Below are 18,265 nucleotides of genomic sequence, written 5' to 3'. Positions count from 1 at the left end.
GTTCCCAATCCCTTTTTAAAATAAGAACTAGAGAATGTAAAATTTTACCCAGTAATCACAGAAAGCATTCTAACGTTCTGCTTGATAGTATCATTGTTTTAAGGGAGAAAGAAACAAAGGAGATAAGAGGAAACATTGTAAAAGTAAAGAGAGATATAGAGATAGCCTTGCATATACAGTCAGAGACCAGTAGAGACCAGTGGGAAGCTAAGGATGGTATTATGGTAAGAGTGCGTGCTTTGCTTCCTAATCCATGTTTGTTTTCATTCCATTTGCAATTTTTTTGTTGTTGTTGTAGGACAATTTACCCAATCCATTGCACCATCAGCTTTCCTATTTATTAATGAAGAATAAAAATAATAAAATTCCATATTTACTTGGTAACTTGTGGGATTAAATGAAATATCCATTCTAGAAATATATATTGAGTTTCCAGTCATGTACACTGGTTTCTGCTGTAACTATTTGTTTCTGGTCCTTACCTCACTCCTTCATCAATATTTTTCCTTATGCTCACTGCTTTTTCCTGTCTGCCATGTTGCTGATTCTCACCTCATGATACTGGAGGAGACAAGAATGTGTTCGGTCGCTCAGTCGTGTCTGACTCTTTGCAACCTCTAGCATTGTAGCCCGCCAGGCTCCTCAGACCATGGGATTCTCCATACAAGAACATTGGAGTGGGTTGCCATTTCCTTCTCCAGGGGATCTTTCTGACTTCGGAATCGAACCTGAGTCTCTAGTGTCTCCTGCGTTGGCAGAAGGATTCTTTACCACTGAGCCACCTGGGAAAGCTGGAGGCCAGAATATGCTACCCCAAACTCTGAGTGTAGGGGCCTATAGCTCACCACTCAAAACATACCTCTTTGATATGAAGATTATTTTGAGCTAACTATTTTAAGAAATAGCAGACACAGGAGAATTTCTGTAAATAAATAATATTTATCTTTTCATAAGTCTATCTATTTGTAAAGATATCCATTTGTAAGAATATTTCCCTCTCTATACCAGAAAGAGGATGATTCTAAATCATAAGAAAAACTTGTCAGTAGAAAAGGCACTAATTGAAATCAACATAAACAACTTTACTCTTGTCTGTCATATTTTTCTTTTCCTGGTCACCTTCCCATAACTGGCATTGACCCATACCCTCCTTTCTTTGATTTAGCTGAAGATGATATTTAAGCTTGAATTCTAAGCCATCTCTGTGAGTTACTCATTTCCCTGGGTATGGCTTATGTATATATGAGATATACATGTTACTGTACTTCTGTTTGTTTTTCTCTTGTTAATTTGTCTTCTGTTAAATGGCTCCCAGCCAAGAACTTAGAAGTGTCAAGACCCTGCACATAAAAAAGAGGCAGAAACAGACACGGTAGACATGGTTCATAGGTAATTACCACATTTTTTAAATGCAAAGTTTTAGAATCATGTTGCATTTTAAAAAATATTATAATGACATTCTTTCCCTTCATTGTGTATGGATGTGAGTGAAAGGTACAATATTTAGCCAAGAGCTGCTGATTTTCTATGCTTGCTGAAGAGCGACAAGGACAGTTCAGAACTGGAGACCGAATATCATTTAATCTTTCAGTTGGTCCTTTATTTGACCTACTGTTTCACATACTTTCTCAAAATTAAATGTTGACATCTGGATGGGATTATTAGTACAACCATAGTAGGTGTGAGCCAATAAGAGATTCAGGAAACACACTACATTCCATTTATTTTATCTTTCAATTTCTAGTGATATTTTCACAATCTTTGAAAGCATTTTTATGGAAGAATGAATACCTGTGCAGAAATCAAAATAACAGAAATAAATGGAAGAACATCTGGCTGATTCAATCACATTAAAATTTAAAGTCAAACTTGGCTTATTAATATTTATGAGTTGAAAATATGTCCTTGGAGTTTGTCTAACAGTATCCAATGTGATATTTAACAATTGAATGATTAGATTTTCTTAGTTATTTAAATATTGTGACTTGACTCTTTTGTCATTTGAAAATAAGTCATGAAAAATTCAATTTATCACTTTTTATTTTTCCCTTTAGGATAATAAAACATCATTACATATTTGCTTATGCTTACATACAGTTCAAGTATGTGATTACAGTAAAGTTGTTAGATATCAGTGTTTTTTTTTGGTCCTAGTTACTTGATATTTTTTTAAATGTAAGGACCTAGTAAGTAAAAATGCTTTTCACAGTAGGTATTCAAGTAACTAACAAGTTTCATGGTCACTGAAACTGTAGATATGGAGGTTCATGTCTCTGCCCTGAACTGTACTAGCCTCAGATGGGATCTAGAAACAAAGCTTAAAAACATACATTTCAAGAAAAGTGTAAGTACTAATTATTATTGTTGTTGTCCAGTCACTCAGTTGTGTTTGACTCTTTGCGACCCCCATAGACTGCAACATGCCAGGGTTCCCTGTCCTTCATTATCTCCCGGAGTTTGCTCAAATTCATGTCCATTAAATCAATGATGCTATCCAGCCATCTCATCCTTTGTTGTCCCCTTCTCCTCCTGCCTTCAATCTTTCCCAGCATCACGGTCTTTTCCAATGTATCAGCTCTTCGCTTCAGATGACCAAAGTATTGGAGCTTCAGCTTCACCATCAGTCCTTCCAATGAATATTCAGTATTGATTTCCTTTAGGATTGACTGGTTGGATCTCCTTATAGTTACCTCTATTGAGTACCTATAGGTACTAAGTATTTACATATATTATCTCATTTTGTACTCTCAACAAACCTTCAAGCTAGCTATTTTTATCACTGATCAGCAGCTGAGGAAACTCAGCTCATTGACTTTACAGAAGGTGCAAGCATCTTCTTTTATCTGCCATGTGGTAAAGCTGGGATCAAAATCTGTGTTTGTTTGATTCTAAAACTTGATATTTCTATCTATTAGGTTATTGATACTCTGGACTTTTAAACAGAGAAAATAAATTTAGTAACTTCTCCAGCATTTGTCAGTTATTTCATTAAAGATATTTTTAAGAAAAAATACATGAATTCTGTAAGACTTTGTATTCCTTCTCTATGGCAATATTGTTGCCACTTATCAATTGGAGTCAGCTGAGAATAGCTGAAAGTTGAGTTCAGAGAGAATGGAGAGCAAGATGTCTGAGACAGCCCCTTAAGAGATGAGCTCTGACCTTACCTAAAACATGGGGTAGGGTGGGCATCTAAGGTCTGTCTTCCGTTTATTGAACTACCTACAGAATGCTCTTTCTTGACCTGATTTTAGCTTGATCCCATCGCTTGTTATGCCATCTTTTAACCCTCACCCTTTCACCAACCTGGGAATCTTGAACTACAAATTGAATAAATGAGATTAGCAGGTTTTCATTTTATTTTATTTCATTTTATTTTCTGCATGAATTGTATATTTACACATTTCTACATTTAGCCTAATTTAGCCTAATCCATGAACTCGGCAAACCATTTGCTCTGCCCACAGAATTAGTCTCTGCAGGTGGCTTGTGGTTTTAGTTTATTCTATATTTGAAAGTAACCACCCCCACATCCACCACCATTAAGCATATTATTTTATTTTTCTTAGACTCCCTATCATCACCTTCTAGTATTTCTTTTGGCCTCCACCTAAAGAAGAAGAATAGTTCTGGGCCCAGGTCTCCTCCACTTCCCAGTGATCCTTGAAGTCCTGTGTGTAAAAACAGCCTCTTGATCCCCTGAGCAGTTGTGCTCAGCTTCCATTCACAGACATTTCCATGAACAGCTTCTCATTTTGGGGCACCCTGGCCCCAAGCTGATGCTCTGACTTGTACCGCCTCCTTTACATTCCTTCACTTTTCACCACCCTACTCCTTGCCTCACTTTTCTTCTCTTTTTTAAGTTCCTCTAAGGCAGACCATACTACTGTTCATGTCTTCTTCTTTCTAATCTGTCAATCTTTAAAAAACCTTCTTTTTCCCTTCTCTTATTTGATTTTGATGACTATGTGAGCATTCTCTGAAGTCTTCTCATCACAGTTTTCACTTTCTCTACACATTATTTTACCTAAAACTGATATTTTTGTGATTATTTCAGCCTCAATCCAGGGTCCCCTAGATTCCTGAGACACTTCATCTGTGAATACAGAGGGTCAGTGGTGAGCTGTATTTCTACCTTTGGTTTTCTAGTGTCTCAGAAAGCTCATTCCTCACATAAGCTGATAGGCAGAGAGGCAGCCTTGGTAGAGGTTAGGTAGTGCTGACCGTGTATAGTGTTAAAACTTCATAGACTCCAAATTAATCTTGGAAAAAAAAAAACAAAACTCTAAAATGTAGATAGAGTACATGCAACAGTGTACAGTATTATGCATTTATAAATATTTAGTGTATACAATAATGGCGGCTTCCCATGTGGTACTAATGGTAAAGAACCCCCTGCCAATGCAGGAGACATAAGAGACATGAGTTGGATCCCTGGGTTGGAAGATCCCCCAGAGGAGGGCATGGCAACCCATTCCAGTATCTTGCCTGAAGAATCCCATGGACAGAGGAGCCTGACAGACTACAGTCCAGAGGGATGCAAAGAGTAGGACACATTTGAAGTGACTTAGCACACATGTACACAAGAATGTAATACCTTTTTTTTAGCAGAAACAAGTGATTGGTTTAAAAACTATGATAAGAAAAAAATATAGATCTGCATGTGCAAACATGTATGTGTGTGTGTGTCCCTGTGCATATATAGTAATCTTTAAATATTTGAATCACATCCAGTGCAATAAAGTGAGCACACACAGAGGCATAAGGGAAATAAAAAGGTTAAAGGCAACAACAGAAGATGCACATTTCCTTATTAAGTAAGGTGGATATAATGGTCAACAGAATTTTCTGAACTATTTAAAATTTTGTCTCACTTTTTTATCTTTTTATTTTTATTTTTGGTTGCTTATAAGCAAAGTAAAAATAAGTGTACAAGTAAGGTTGCATTCTCCTGAATTGTTGACCATGTGATACAACAATACCAGGTTCATATTTTTGAATCTTATTTCACCTAAATATAGTGTATAATAATACTGGTTTGTGTATCTTGCTAGCAATTTCAATCAAGGTTGCTAATTCATTTTTTTTTTTTTTACCAGTCTCTCTAATTTTATTTTATTTTTAAACTTTACGTAATTGTATTAGTTTTGCCAAATATCAAAATGAATCTGCCACAGGTATACATGATAATTCATTTTTAACAAGAATAATGAGAGGGAAATCCGTGGTTTAGATCTGCATCTTTGCTCTGTCGTTCAGATCAGTGCTCAGTTGGTAAGAATCATGTTATTGCAGATAATGTTGGAAATCTAACAAAATCTTGCAAAGACAAACCTAAAATGACAAATACCAGTCTTGTGATTCAATTCTGCTTCACTGAGCTTAAAGAGTCGGACACGACTGAGCGATTGAACTGAACTGAGCTTAAAATAATGATCAGACTTGAATTGTCACCTCAGTTCATTTCCGGTTTCTTCTCTCACAGTATCTTTATATACACAAATCTAAGGCCAACTCTCTGTTTAGTGACTGTGGCAAGAACTGTCCCTTCTGCCTGGGCTCTGCAGATGCCACAGTCAGACAGTGATGGTGTTAGAATTCTTAAATAGAAATGTCTTAGGCTTGTTAACTGGTTTAGAAGGTGAACTAGGTTATTCTTTTTAAGCCATGTTTGCTGAGCAAGCCCCTTCTCTTTCCAATTCTGTATGAGAAAAACATGAGTTTCCTTTTCGTATTTTAGCATGATGTGGAGTAGGCAGATATTGAAGTATAGTAACTATATCACTGAGATGAAAATCAAAGGTAGAAGCTGGTCTAAAAGAAAGGGTAGGATATCTTAGTTCTATTTACCTTAGTCCTTCCATAAAGAATACTTCTGTTTCAAAAGGTCTTGGGACTTTACAGCACCCTATTAAGACCATCAAGAACTGGAACGCACAGTGCTATGACTAATGAGGACGTACGGCTGAGATTACTGATAAATATGCCCTGCAGATGAGCTAGATAAACATAGAATTTCAAACTCTAAGTGTCATTGTAGGTGGTACTAAGGACTTGGTCAGTCAGTCAGTTCAGGTGCTCAGTCATGTCCAACTCTTTGCGACCCCATGGACTGCAGCAAGCCAGGCTTCCCTGTCCATCACCAACTCCCAGAGTTTACTCAAACTCATGTCTTATCATGTTGGTGATGCCACCCAAAGATCTCATCCTCTGTCATCCCCTTTTCCTCCTGCCTCAATCTTTCCCAGCATCAGAGTCTTTTCAAATGAGTCAGTTCTTCACATCAGGTGGCCAAAATACTGGAGTTTCAGCTTCAACATCAGTCCTTCCAATGAACATCCAGGACTGATTTCCTTTAGGATTGACTGGATGGATCTCCTTGCAGTCCAAGGGACTCTCAAGAGTCTTCTCCAACACCACAGTTCAAAAGCATCAATTCTTTGGACCTCAGCTTTCTTTATAGTCCAACTCTTATATCCATACATGACTACTGGAAAAAACATAGCTTTGACTAGATGGACCTTTTTTGGTAAAGTAATATCTCTATTTTTTAATATGCTGTCTAGGTTGGTCATAACTTTCCTTCCAAGGAGTAAGTGTCTTTTAATTTCATGGCTGCAGTCACCATCTGCAGTGATTTTGGAATCCCTAAAATAAAGTGTGTCACTGTTTCCACTGTTTCCCCATCTATTTGCCATGAACTGATGGGACTGGATGCCATGATCTTAATTTTCTGAATGTTGAGCTGTAAGCTTTTTTCACTCTTCTCTTTTACTTTCATCAAGAGGGTCTTTAGTTCTTCTTTGCTTTCTGCTGTAAGGGTGGTGTCGTCTGTGTATCTGAGGTTATTTATATTTCTCCTGGCAATCTTGATTCCAGCTTGTGCTTCATCCAGCCCAGCATTTCACATGATGTACTCTCTGCATATAAGTTAAATAAACAGGGTGACAATATACAGCCTTGACATATTCCTTTCCTGATCTGGAATCAATCTGTTCTTCCATGTCCAGTTCTAAGTGTTGCTTCTTGACTTGCATACAGATTTCTCAGGAGGCAGGTCAGGTGGTCTAGTATTCCCATCTCTTTAAAAGAATTTTCCACAGTTTGTTGTTATCCACACAAAGGCTTTTGCATAGTCAATAAAGCAAAAGTAGATGTTTTGCTGGAACTCTCTTGCTGTTTTGATGATCCAGTGGTACACATCACTGAAATGATCCTGTAGCTTTATTCGTTGGCAGTTGTCTAAACTGAGGCTTCCCAGGTGGTGCTAGTGTTAAAGAACCCATCTGCTAATGCAGGAGACATAATAGAATGGGTTGGATCCCTGGTTTGGGAAGATCCCCTAGAGAAGGAAATGGCAACCCACTCCAGTATCCTTGCCTGGGAAATCCTATGGACAGAGGAGCCTGGTGGGCTATGGTCTGTGGGTTCACAAAGAGTTGGACACAACTGAGCACGCACCCATACATACATACCTTGGTCATCCTGTGCCTGTATTGGCCTCTATTCCCAGAAGGGAGCCTGGAGGGACTGGCGTTTTTGTTCTGGGGTATGATGAAATCATCAATTTGAGAAATTTAAAATTCTTACTTAAAATACCAGTGGTTTTCCTGACAAGATTAACTTTATGGAGAATGAAAAAGACAGAAACTCTTAATGAACACATATATATGTCTCTATTCTGCCTTTCATTTTTTTCTTAAGAATTTTTTCTGAAGAGTTGTTTCTGCTCTCCTTCTACTTAATAATACAGAAGAGTGTATATCCACTTTTAACACACACACACACACACACACAAATAAAGAGCAAAGATTTGAACTCCAGATTAATTTTTTGTAGGAAGATAAAAAGTGGTAAATGTCGTGTTAGAAATTTTGGAGTGAGCAAATGAGAAGTAAAGAGCAACTCGATTGGTTACCAAAACCCAGCTCAGCACTCTTTTGATTACTAACATCCAAAAAAACTTTTATGGGAGCATAAGTAATGGGAGAAAAAAAATGGAGTAGGGACAAGAAAGACACTGAGGATTAGAACTTGTTGCTGCCAGGGCTCTCTTTCTTGCTATCTTTCCACTTTGCTTTTCTTCGATTCTTGGTCTCATATTCTCTTATTGCAATCAGACTTTTTCCAAGAGTCAGAGAATAGAGTTATGGGCAAAATTCCAGTTTAGTGATTAAAAAGAACTTTCTCTATTGCTACTTACTCTCTGAACCATCCTATAGAGGCACACTCAGCCTAGCTTATACTGTTTACTTATGCTTGGACCATTCAGCATGACAGGTCACCACCACTGGATTCTACATTTGATTTTGCCAGTCATGGGCCCTTTTCTGAAGTCAGAGGCAAATAATACTGTGGTTGGAGTTTGTGAGGAATAGTTTGCTAAAGGAAATGAAATTTACTTTTAGAACAAGGGCAAGTAATGAGTAGGTATGTAGACCAGGAAGGGGCAAAAATAATGGTTACCAATACAATTCTACTGTACTAGATTTCTACACTGAATAATTGCCACAAACTCAGCAGCTTAAAATAAACCCATTCATGATGATTTCACAGCTTCTCTCAGTCAGAAGTCTAAACGTGGCATAGTAGGTTTTTCTGCGCAGGGTCTCACAAGTCTGAAATCAGGGTGTCAGCCATGATTGCCTGCTCATCTGGAGCTCAGAGTCTTCTTACAAAACCACCTCAAGCGTACTTAAAGGAGATAATACAGGTTCAGTTTCAGACCACCACAATGAAGTGGATGTTAAAATAAAGTGAGTCACACATTTTTTGATTTCCTAGTACATAAAAAAGTTAGCATTATACTATACAGTAGTCTATTAAGAGTGCAATATCATTTTGTTTAAAAAAATCCCAATATTCATTCCTTAATTTAAAAATAATTTATAGCTAAACAACGTTAATCTTCATTTGAGCCTTCAGGGAGTCATAATCTTTTGCTGGTGGAAGGTCTTGGCTTGCTGTTGATGGCTGCTGACTGATCAGAGTGGTGGTTGCTGAAGGTTGGATGGCTGTGGCAATTTCCTGAAAGGAGACATTGAAGTTTGCTACATCAACTGACTTTTCCTTTTATGAAAGATTTCTTTGTAACATGCTATGCTCTTTGAAGGATTTTACTCACAGTAGAATTTCTTTCAAAATTGGAGCCAGTTCTCTCAAATCCTGTCACTGCTTTATCAACTAAGATTATGTAATATTCTAAGTCTTTTGGTGTCATTTTAACAATCTTCATGGCATCTTTACCAGGAGTAGATTCCATCTCAAGAAAACACTTTCTTTGTCCATTCATAAGAAGCAATTCTTCATCCCTTAACATTTTATCATGAGATTGCAACAACCTAGTCACATCTTTAGACTCTACTTCTAATTCTAGTTCTATATTTCCACCACATCTGCAGTTACTTTTTCCATGGAAATCTTGATCAAAATCATCCATGAGAGTTGGAATCAGCTATTTCCAGACTCCTATTAATGTTGACATTTTGATCTCTTTCAAAGAATAATGAATGTTCTTAATGATATCTAGAATGATGACCTTTTTCCAGAAAGTTTTCAGCTTACATTCCCCAGATCCATCAGGGGAGTCACAATCTCTGACAATGGTAGCCTCACTAAATATATATTTTTAATGATCCTGCAATTTTGTAATTAATCCTTGAATCATAGGTTGCAGAATGGATGTGTTAGTGGGATTAATCCTTGAATCATAGGTTGCAGAATGGATGTGTTAGTGGGAATGAAAGCAACATGAATCCTACTATACATCTTCATTGCAGTTTTGGGAGGCCAGGTGTATTGCCAATGAGCAGTAATACTTTAAAATGAATTTTTTTTCTGAGCAGTAGATCTCAGTAACAGGCTTTAAATATTCAGTAAGCCATGTTGTAAACAGATGTGTTATCATCCAGGCTTTGTTGTTCCATTTAAAGAAGCAGAGTCAAATTAGCATAATTCTTAAGGTCCTCGGGATTTCTGGAATGGTAAATGAGCATTGGGTTCAACTTAAAATCACCAGCTGCATTAGCCCGTAACAAGAGTCTGCCTGTACTTTGCAGCCTTGAAGCCAAGCACTGACTTCTTCCTAGCTCTAAAAGTTCTAGATGGCATCTTCTTCCAACAGAAGGCTGTTTCATCTACATTGAAAATCTGTTGTTTAGGGTAGACACCTTCATGAATTACCTTAGCTAGACTGTCTATTCAATAGATGACTTGATGCAGCTTCTAATTAGCAGTTGCTGCTTCAGCTTGAAATTTGATATTATGGAGGATTCTTTCCTTAAACCCCATGAGCTAACATCTTGCTTCAAACTTTTCTTCTACAACTTTCTTACCTTCATCAGCCTTCATAGAATTGAAGAGAATTATGACCTTTCTCTGGACAAGGCTTTGGCTAAAGGAAATGTTGCTGTTTTGATCATCTATCCAGACCACTAACTTTCTCTATATCAATACTTTCACTGTATCAGTAATAAGGCTGTTTCTCTCTCTTATCAGTCATGTGTTCACTGGAGTAGCACCTTTAATTTCCTTTAAGAACTTTTCCTTTGCATTTACAACTTGGCTAAATGTTTGGTGCAAGAGGCCTGACTTTCAGCCTGTTTCAGCTTTCAACATGACTTCTTCACTAAGCTTAATCATTTCTAGCTTTTGACTTAAAGTGAGAGACCTGTGAGTCTTCTTTTTACTTGAATGCTTAGAGCTAATTGTAGGTCTATGAATTGACCTAATTTCAGTATTGTTTTATCTCAGGGATTTGGAAAATCTGAGGACAGGGAGAGGGAAGGGGGTAAGCTGGCCACTGGAGCAGTAGCAACACACACATTTATTAAGGTCACTGTCTTATATGGCCATGGTTCATGGTGCCCCAAGACAACTTCAGCAGTGACATCAAAGATCACTGATCATAGATTGCTATAGCAAACTTGATAATAATAATAAAAATTTAGAAATATTGTAAGAATTACCAAAATGTATCACAGAGACAGGAAGTGAGTAAATGCTATTGGGAAAATAGTGTCAATAGAGTTGCTGCATTGAGAGTTACCACAAATCATAAATTTGTAAAAAGCTGTGAAGTATAATAGGTTGAGATATACCTGCAGTTGTTGGTAGAGTTCTGTTTCTTGTGGTTGTAAGACTGAGATCGCTGCTTTCTTGCTGGCTGTTAGCCAGGTGGCATTTTCAGGGAATATAGGCCTCCTGCCATGTGGCTCTATCCGAAGTATAGCAGTTTGTTTCTTCAAAGCCAGCAGGAGACTTTCTCTCACTGTGAATTTTCTTTTAGGAGAAGGCTTGGATGCTCTTTTATTTTTATTTTTTTTTTTTTACTCAGATACATTTTATTTTATTTTATTTTATTTTATTCTTCCAATTTTATTTTATTTTTAAACTTTACATAATTGTATTAGTTTTGCCAAATATCAAAATGAATCCGCCACAGGTATACATGTGTTCCCCATCCCGAACCCTCCTCCCTCCTCCCTCCCCATACCATCCCTCTGGGCCATCCCAGTGCATCAGCCCCAAGCATCCAGCATCATGCATCGAACCTGGACTGGCAACTCGTTTCCTACATGATATTTTACATGTTTCATTGCCATTCTCCCACATCTTCCCACCCTCTCCCTCTCCCACAGAGTCCATAAGACTGTTCTATACATCAGTGTCTCTTTTGCTGCTCTTTTAAATGGCTCACTTAGTTAGGTCAGGCCCACCTAAAATAATGATCATTTGGGTTAACTCAAATTGATTTGAGACTTTAATTGTGGCTGCAAAATCTCTTCATCTTTTCCATACAACTTAATCACCAGAGTGACTTTCATTATAAACACAGATGGTGCTTATACTTACTGAGACAGTATTATACAAGGTATGTACTCTAGGGTGTGGAAATCTTGAAGCCTATTTCAAAATTCTGCATACTACATCTACATATCCTAAAGATAGATATAATGTGAAATAACAATAAGGTACACATGTACAAACTATCATATATAACAACAAATTATTCAGAGGTATATATAGATTGATATATTTGGAATAAGCTTTATTTTTGTTTGTAAATTCCAATTAGTACCATATTATGCTACACAAAGTTACTTCTTACATTTTCACTTGGAAATGTTGCATAAGGAGTAATTTCTAAGCTTCTTTCACATGACTTTTTTTGGTCTTTATTTTTCTTTCACCTGTGCCTTGAAATTTCAAAAATTGGCTTCTACCTGTCACTATTATCTCGTTTCATGTTTCTGAGGTGTCTTAAAGAAAATGATGATTTTTAAAGTCCATTAAAACCAACTGCTACGTGTGAATCAGGGTCTTGGCCCTCAATCAATTATGGAGTTATCTCCACTTCTTAGGCTTTTGCACTGGGCAGGTGATTGCTTTCAGGAAAGTGTGAATGGCTGTGGCTTTGGCAGACTTTAGAGGTTGTTGTCCTTGGAGAATCTAGGTATTTCAAACTATGCAGTTTAGAATCTAGGCAGTACTTAGAATATAACTTTTCTTACAATGCTGAAGTTTTTCTAAATAATTATCAAAAATATTTTATTAAATGTTAATGTTTATTTTTTTCCTCCAACAGCATGAATTGCCCTACAGTTTGGGGCTATCAGATAGACAGAGGAAAATGTAGCTAGTAGCCTAAAGTTGAGCCTTAGAAAATCTAGGGCTTATCTGGATCCATATATTAGTTAATCAGTCAGGTAAATGCTTACTTTTTAAAAAAAATATTCTTCTTTTTCTTTTTCCTCTTTTTTTCTGCCAATGAATATACAAACTCAAGTTATTAACTGAATGGTTTTATAATCCTTATGTGAATTTTAAAAAATGTGTTTTAAGAAATGCTTCAAATCAAAACTCTACCGCTGAGATGCTTATTAAATTACAAATAGCTCATTGAAGATAATAATGATGATGATGTTAATGATTATAAAGACTTTCATTTGTTTTGAAAATTTCAAATTCTTTCACACTGTTAATAACTGCATATATTTAATTTTAAGCTACATTTTCTGATTCTAATATATTTTCTATTACTGGGCCATAGGCAGTATTTTCCATTCAGTATATTTTGTTGAGAGAGACAGAAAAAGTAAATTTTACTCCTTTTTCTGTAATCATATAACATATCCTTTAGATTGAGTGAAAACAAAAAAATATATATATAATTCTAAAAAATTTCTTGATTGCCCCAAGATATTGGGCATTGGTAGATATTTTGAGGCAAATGCAGTTTGTGATCATCAGAATCTTGTTCTTAAATTACTACACTAATAAACTCTTGGAGCACTTGAATTCTTAGAAGAACTCTCCTCTCTCTATCATTTACTCTGCAGGACAATTGGGATTATTGCTGGCTCATTTGGTTAGACACCAGGAAATGCCTCTCCTTCACCTAATATGGGGGGACATGATCTACACCACGTGTAGGGCAGGCTCTTCGGCTATAAGAGGAGTAAACCGTGGCCAGGCCTCATCAGTTTCATCCTCCATGTTTGCGGACAGCATGTGTGATAACGGGTGTGGGAACAGTGAGATCAGTCATTGGTTCCCTGTTTCTAACTTAGTGGTAAAAAAGAATATATATCTATCAGTAATTTTAGTTTGTGTCAGAATCAAACTAGGAAGGAAGTTATCTTGCTTATGAAGGGGTCTGAAAGTGCACTTCTGGGAAAGAGTATACATGGAGCTTAGGTTGCTACTGAAGGATAGTACAGCTTTCAATCGTTTTCTATTACCTAGAGCTTGTCTGATCAGTGACAAGAAAGTATGGTTTTTCATATCTCTTTCACAGCTTCCTGACGTAGCCTGTGCAAGCATGTGGCACTTGTTTTTGCTTCCTCACTTTTGCTCCTGGCATTTCTTCTCTCTTTCCAACTGTGGAAATACTTCTTATTCAAAACCGAGTTCAAGTTAACATTTCTTCAGTCTATTCTAAGTAATTCTACCTTTAGTTGTAAAGTGCCTATATTGTTTTTTGACATTTTACTGATATCCATATTGCCTCCTTAATGAGATCATGAGTTCTATGAAGTTAGAGACTCTATTTTATGTTATTTTAACTTTTTTAAACTCCCATTTCCTATAAAGCAATGGAGTTAGTGGCTCGGTAGTGTCCAACTCTTTGTGACCCCACAGACTGTAGTCCACCAGGCTTCTCTGTCCATAGGGTTTTCCAGGCAAGAATACTGGAGTAGCTTGACATTAGCACAGAATGAATGCTCAACAGAATCTTTTACAATCTGAATCTGTACATTCCGCCCCCCCATTTCAATACCTGCTTAGATTTATACAGCACTTTATAACTTGTAAAGATTATCTATGTATATTTTTCATTGACACTAGTTGATTAAATAAAATGAGTGGCCTTCATTATCTAGAAGTATTTTCTAAATATGAAATGAGGGGAAGTCTCCTGGCAGAACCCTGTGTGAGGGAAGTTTATTCTGAATAAAGGAGGAATCAGAGAATGAAAACCTGGAATGGAGCCTTTGGTAGATCTGAACCCCAGTGGGGATTCAGAAGTTGACAAAGTCTTACAGTCTGTTTTTTAAAAAATGCTGTTAATTGATATTTCTGACAATCTCATCAACCAAATCTGAGTTAAGTGTGTGATAGAAGCTAGTTAAAAAGATTTTGCCCATGTTAAGTCAGCTATAACTAAAGTCTGTGATGAAAAATTAAAATGATCACTGGTATTGATACAACTCCATTATTTAATGAAAATTCAAACTGTGCTGTAGTGACATTTGTGTTCTCATCAGAAAGACTTCTCCATTTGCAGCCCTCAGAATACCATGATGGACTGAGCTCGGTGGCTGAGGTTCTCACAGCATTAGCCAGGATAGCACAACATGGGAATGTGAAGGAGGAAGTTGGCTCAATCCCTGGGTTGGGAAGATCCCTTGGAGGAAAAAGCTGGCTTAAAACTCAACATTCAAAAAACGAAGATCATAGCATCCTGTCCCATCACTTCATAGCAAATAGATGGGGAAACAATGGAAACAATGACAGACTATTTTCTTGGGCTCCAAAATCACTGGAGATGGTGACTGCAGCCATGAGATTAAAAGACAATTGCTTCTTGGAAGAAAAGCTATGACAAACTTAGACAGCATTTTAAAAACAGAGACATTACTTTGCTGACAAAGGCCATATAGTCAAAGCTATGGTTTTTCCAGTAGTCATATATGGATGTGAGAGTTGAACCATAAAGAAGGCTGAGTGCCAAAGAATTGATGCTTTCAAACTGTGGTGCTGGAGAAGACTCTTAGAGTCCCTTGGACTTCAAAGAGATCAAACCAGTCCATCCTAAAGGAAATCAATCCTGAATATTCATTGGAAGGACTGATGTTGGCCACCTGATGTGAAGAGCTGACTTATTGGAAAAGACCCTGATGCTGGGAAAGACTGAAGGCAGGAGAAGAAGGGGACGACAGAGGACAAGTGGGTTGGATGATCTCACTGATTCAGAGAACATGAATTTGAGCAAGCTCCAGGAGATGGAAAAGAACAGGGAAGCCTGATGTGCTGCAGTCCATGGAGTCACAAAGAGATGGACACGACTGAGTGACTGAGCAACAACAAAGGGCATAGAATACTTTGCCTCCTCTCCATTTATGTCCATAAGTGCCCAGTGAGACACACCAATGTTTTCATTTCATAGATGATAGTGATAACAAAATTAAACACATTTGGTGACTTAATTAAGGTAGCACATCTCGTAAGTGTTAGGGGGAGAGTCCAGTTCTGAGCTTCTGTCTTCAAATACTCTCCCTTTTCTATCAGCTCAGACTACTTTGGATCTGTAGTAGGAAGACAGTGTGAATTACAATTATCTTTTTGAACAGATACCAAATAATACAAATCCAAATATTTTATCAATTTCAAAATAACTTGGCTTAGTCTTGTCATTAATTTGCTAGTATAAAGTTTGTCCTGTTTTACTAAACCCCGAGGGCAATGATAATGAAAGAAGAGATTTATTTTTGTATGGTTTAAAACAAAACACAGGAAAATTGATAGTATCAAAACTCCTGAAGGGTGAGAATTTAGAATTTCTCATGTTCTTCATATTTATTTCAATTTTTAGGTTCACTGTCAAGTCAGTGCAAACACATATCTGAAAACAAAACTCACTGGTTGTGACACTATCACATATGATTTGATAACAAAGCAAAGTCAGAGCTGATGTTTTCTATTAGCCCTAGCTCTGCCATATAAGCTGGAGATGTGGATGAATCTGGGCATGAATCTGTAGCTGAATTGGCTACAGAATTGCACTCTTAGCAGTACTTGTGAACTTCAAAGGGAGTGTCAAGCCACCTATCAGTAATCTAGAAATAAGGTATTAGTCATTTACTAAATATTTTAATGGAAATTATTACCAGTAAATTCAGTTTAAAAATCCCCCATTAACAAGGAAACCACTTAATGAAATGTGGCTTGTTTTAGCAGAAAGATTTTTTTGACACATGACATACTTCATAACCATGGATATCAATGTCAAAACCCACACTGCTTCTTACAGCTTGCATCTCAGTAATTTTAGCATATTCCCAGCAAAGACATTACATACCTCTTGACAAAAATGTTTTCCACGTGTTCTCATTGCAATTTTGAGTTTTGTGAAAATGATGCATACTATTGTTTTATTATATACGCTTCCTTTTACTCTCTGTTACTGTTTTTATATTTTCTGTATTATATGGCTTACTGCTTCCATGGGATCACAAGAGTCAGACATGACTTAGTGACTGAACAACAACAATAACAACATGCTAATACTGGCTTTAAAACAAGGGAGAGACAGTCTGGCTATAAATGCTTACATTTATAAATGATAAAATTGTCTAGCCAAGTTTTTATTAAAAGTTCATATTGAATTTCATGTCAGAGTTCATGTTAAAGCCATAGCTCTCAGGGATTTACTAAGTCCTACAGCACACCATGCTCCCCTGTTTTTCACTGCTTCCCAGAGTTTGCTCAGATTCATGTTCATTGAGTTGGTGATGCTATCTAACCATCTCATTCTCTGTTGCCCCTTCTCCTTTTGCCTTCAGTCTTCCCAGGATCAGGGTCTTTTACACTGAGTTGGCTCTTCACATCAGGTGGCCTAAATTTTAGAGTTTCAACTTTAGCATCTGTCCTTCCAATGAATATTCAGAGTTGATTTCCTTTAGGACTGACTGGTTTGATCTTGCAGTCCAAAGGACTCTCAAGAATCTTCTCCAGCACCACAATTGAAAAGTATCAGTTCTTTGGTGCTCAGCCTGCTTTATGGTTGAACTTTCACAATAGTACATGACTACCAGAAAAGCCATAGCTTTAGCTATATAGACCTTTGGCAAAGTGATGTCTTTGCTTTTTAATTCGCTAAGTTTGTCAGGGCTTCCCTGGTGGCTTAGACAGTCAAGAATTCTTGCAATGCAGGAGACCTGGATTGGATCCCTGCCTGGGTCAGGAAGATCCCCTGAAGAAGGGAATGGCTGCCCACTCCAGTATTCTTGCTGGAGAATCCCATGGACAGAGGAGCCTGGCAGGCTACGGTTCATGGGGTCACTAAGAGTTGGACACAACTGAGCGACTAAGCACACGCGTTTGTCTTAGTTTTTCTTCCAAAGAGCAAATGCCTTTTAATTTTGTGGTTGCAGTCACTGTCCACAGTTATTTTGGAGCCCAGGGAAAAAAAAGTTTGTCACTGTTTCAACATTTTTCCCTTCTATTTGCCATGAAGTGATGGGATCAAATGTCATAATCTTAGTTTTTTGAATGTTGAACTTCAAGCCAGCTTTTTCACTCTTCTCTTTCACCCTTATCAAGAGACTCTTTAGTTCTTCACTTTCTGCAATTAGAGTGGTATCATCTGCATATCTGAGGTTGTTGGCATTTCCCCCAGCAATCTTGATTCTAGTTTGTAATTTATCCAGCCCAACATTTTGCATGATGTACTTTGCATAGAAGTTAATAAGCAAGGTGACAATATATGGCCTTGATGTACTCTTTTCCCAATTTTGAACCAGTCTGTTGTTTCATGTCCAGTTCTAATAATTGCTTATTGACCTGCATAGAGGCTTCTTAGGAGGCAGTTAAAGTGGCCTGGTATTCCCATCTCTTTTAAGAATTTTCCACAGTTTGCTGTAATCCACACAGCCAAAAGCTTTTGCATAGTTACTGAAAGAGAAGTAGATGTTTTTTCCTGGAATTCCCTTGCTTTCTCTATGATCCAACGAATGCTAGCAAATCAGCACAAACAAACAAG

The 18,265-nt window shown here is 37.3% G+C and overlaps 1 pseudogene; it reads right to left on the bottom strand.

Moving 5' to 3' along the window:
• Positions 1–8,892: 8,892 nt before the first annotated feature.
• Positions 8,893–18,265, bottom strand: part of LOC133257355 (tigger transposable element-derived protein 1-like) — a 160,494-nt pseudogene continuing 151,121 nt past the window's right edge.

The sequence above is a fragment of the Bos javanicus genome, chromosome 1, assembly GCF_032452875.1.
Source record: "Bos javanicus breed banteng chromosome 1, ARS-OSU_banteng_1.0, whole genome shotgun sequence".
Lineage (NCBI taxonomy): Eukaryota > Metazoa > Chordata > Mammalia > Artiodactyla > Bovidae > Bos > Bos javanicus.
Note: the sequence above shows the minus strand (reverse complement) of the source record. Positions and strands in the feature narration are given on the sequence as shown.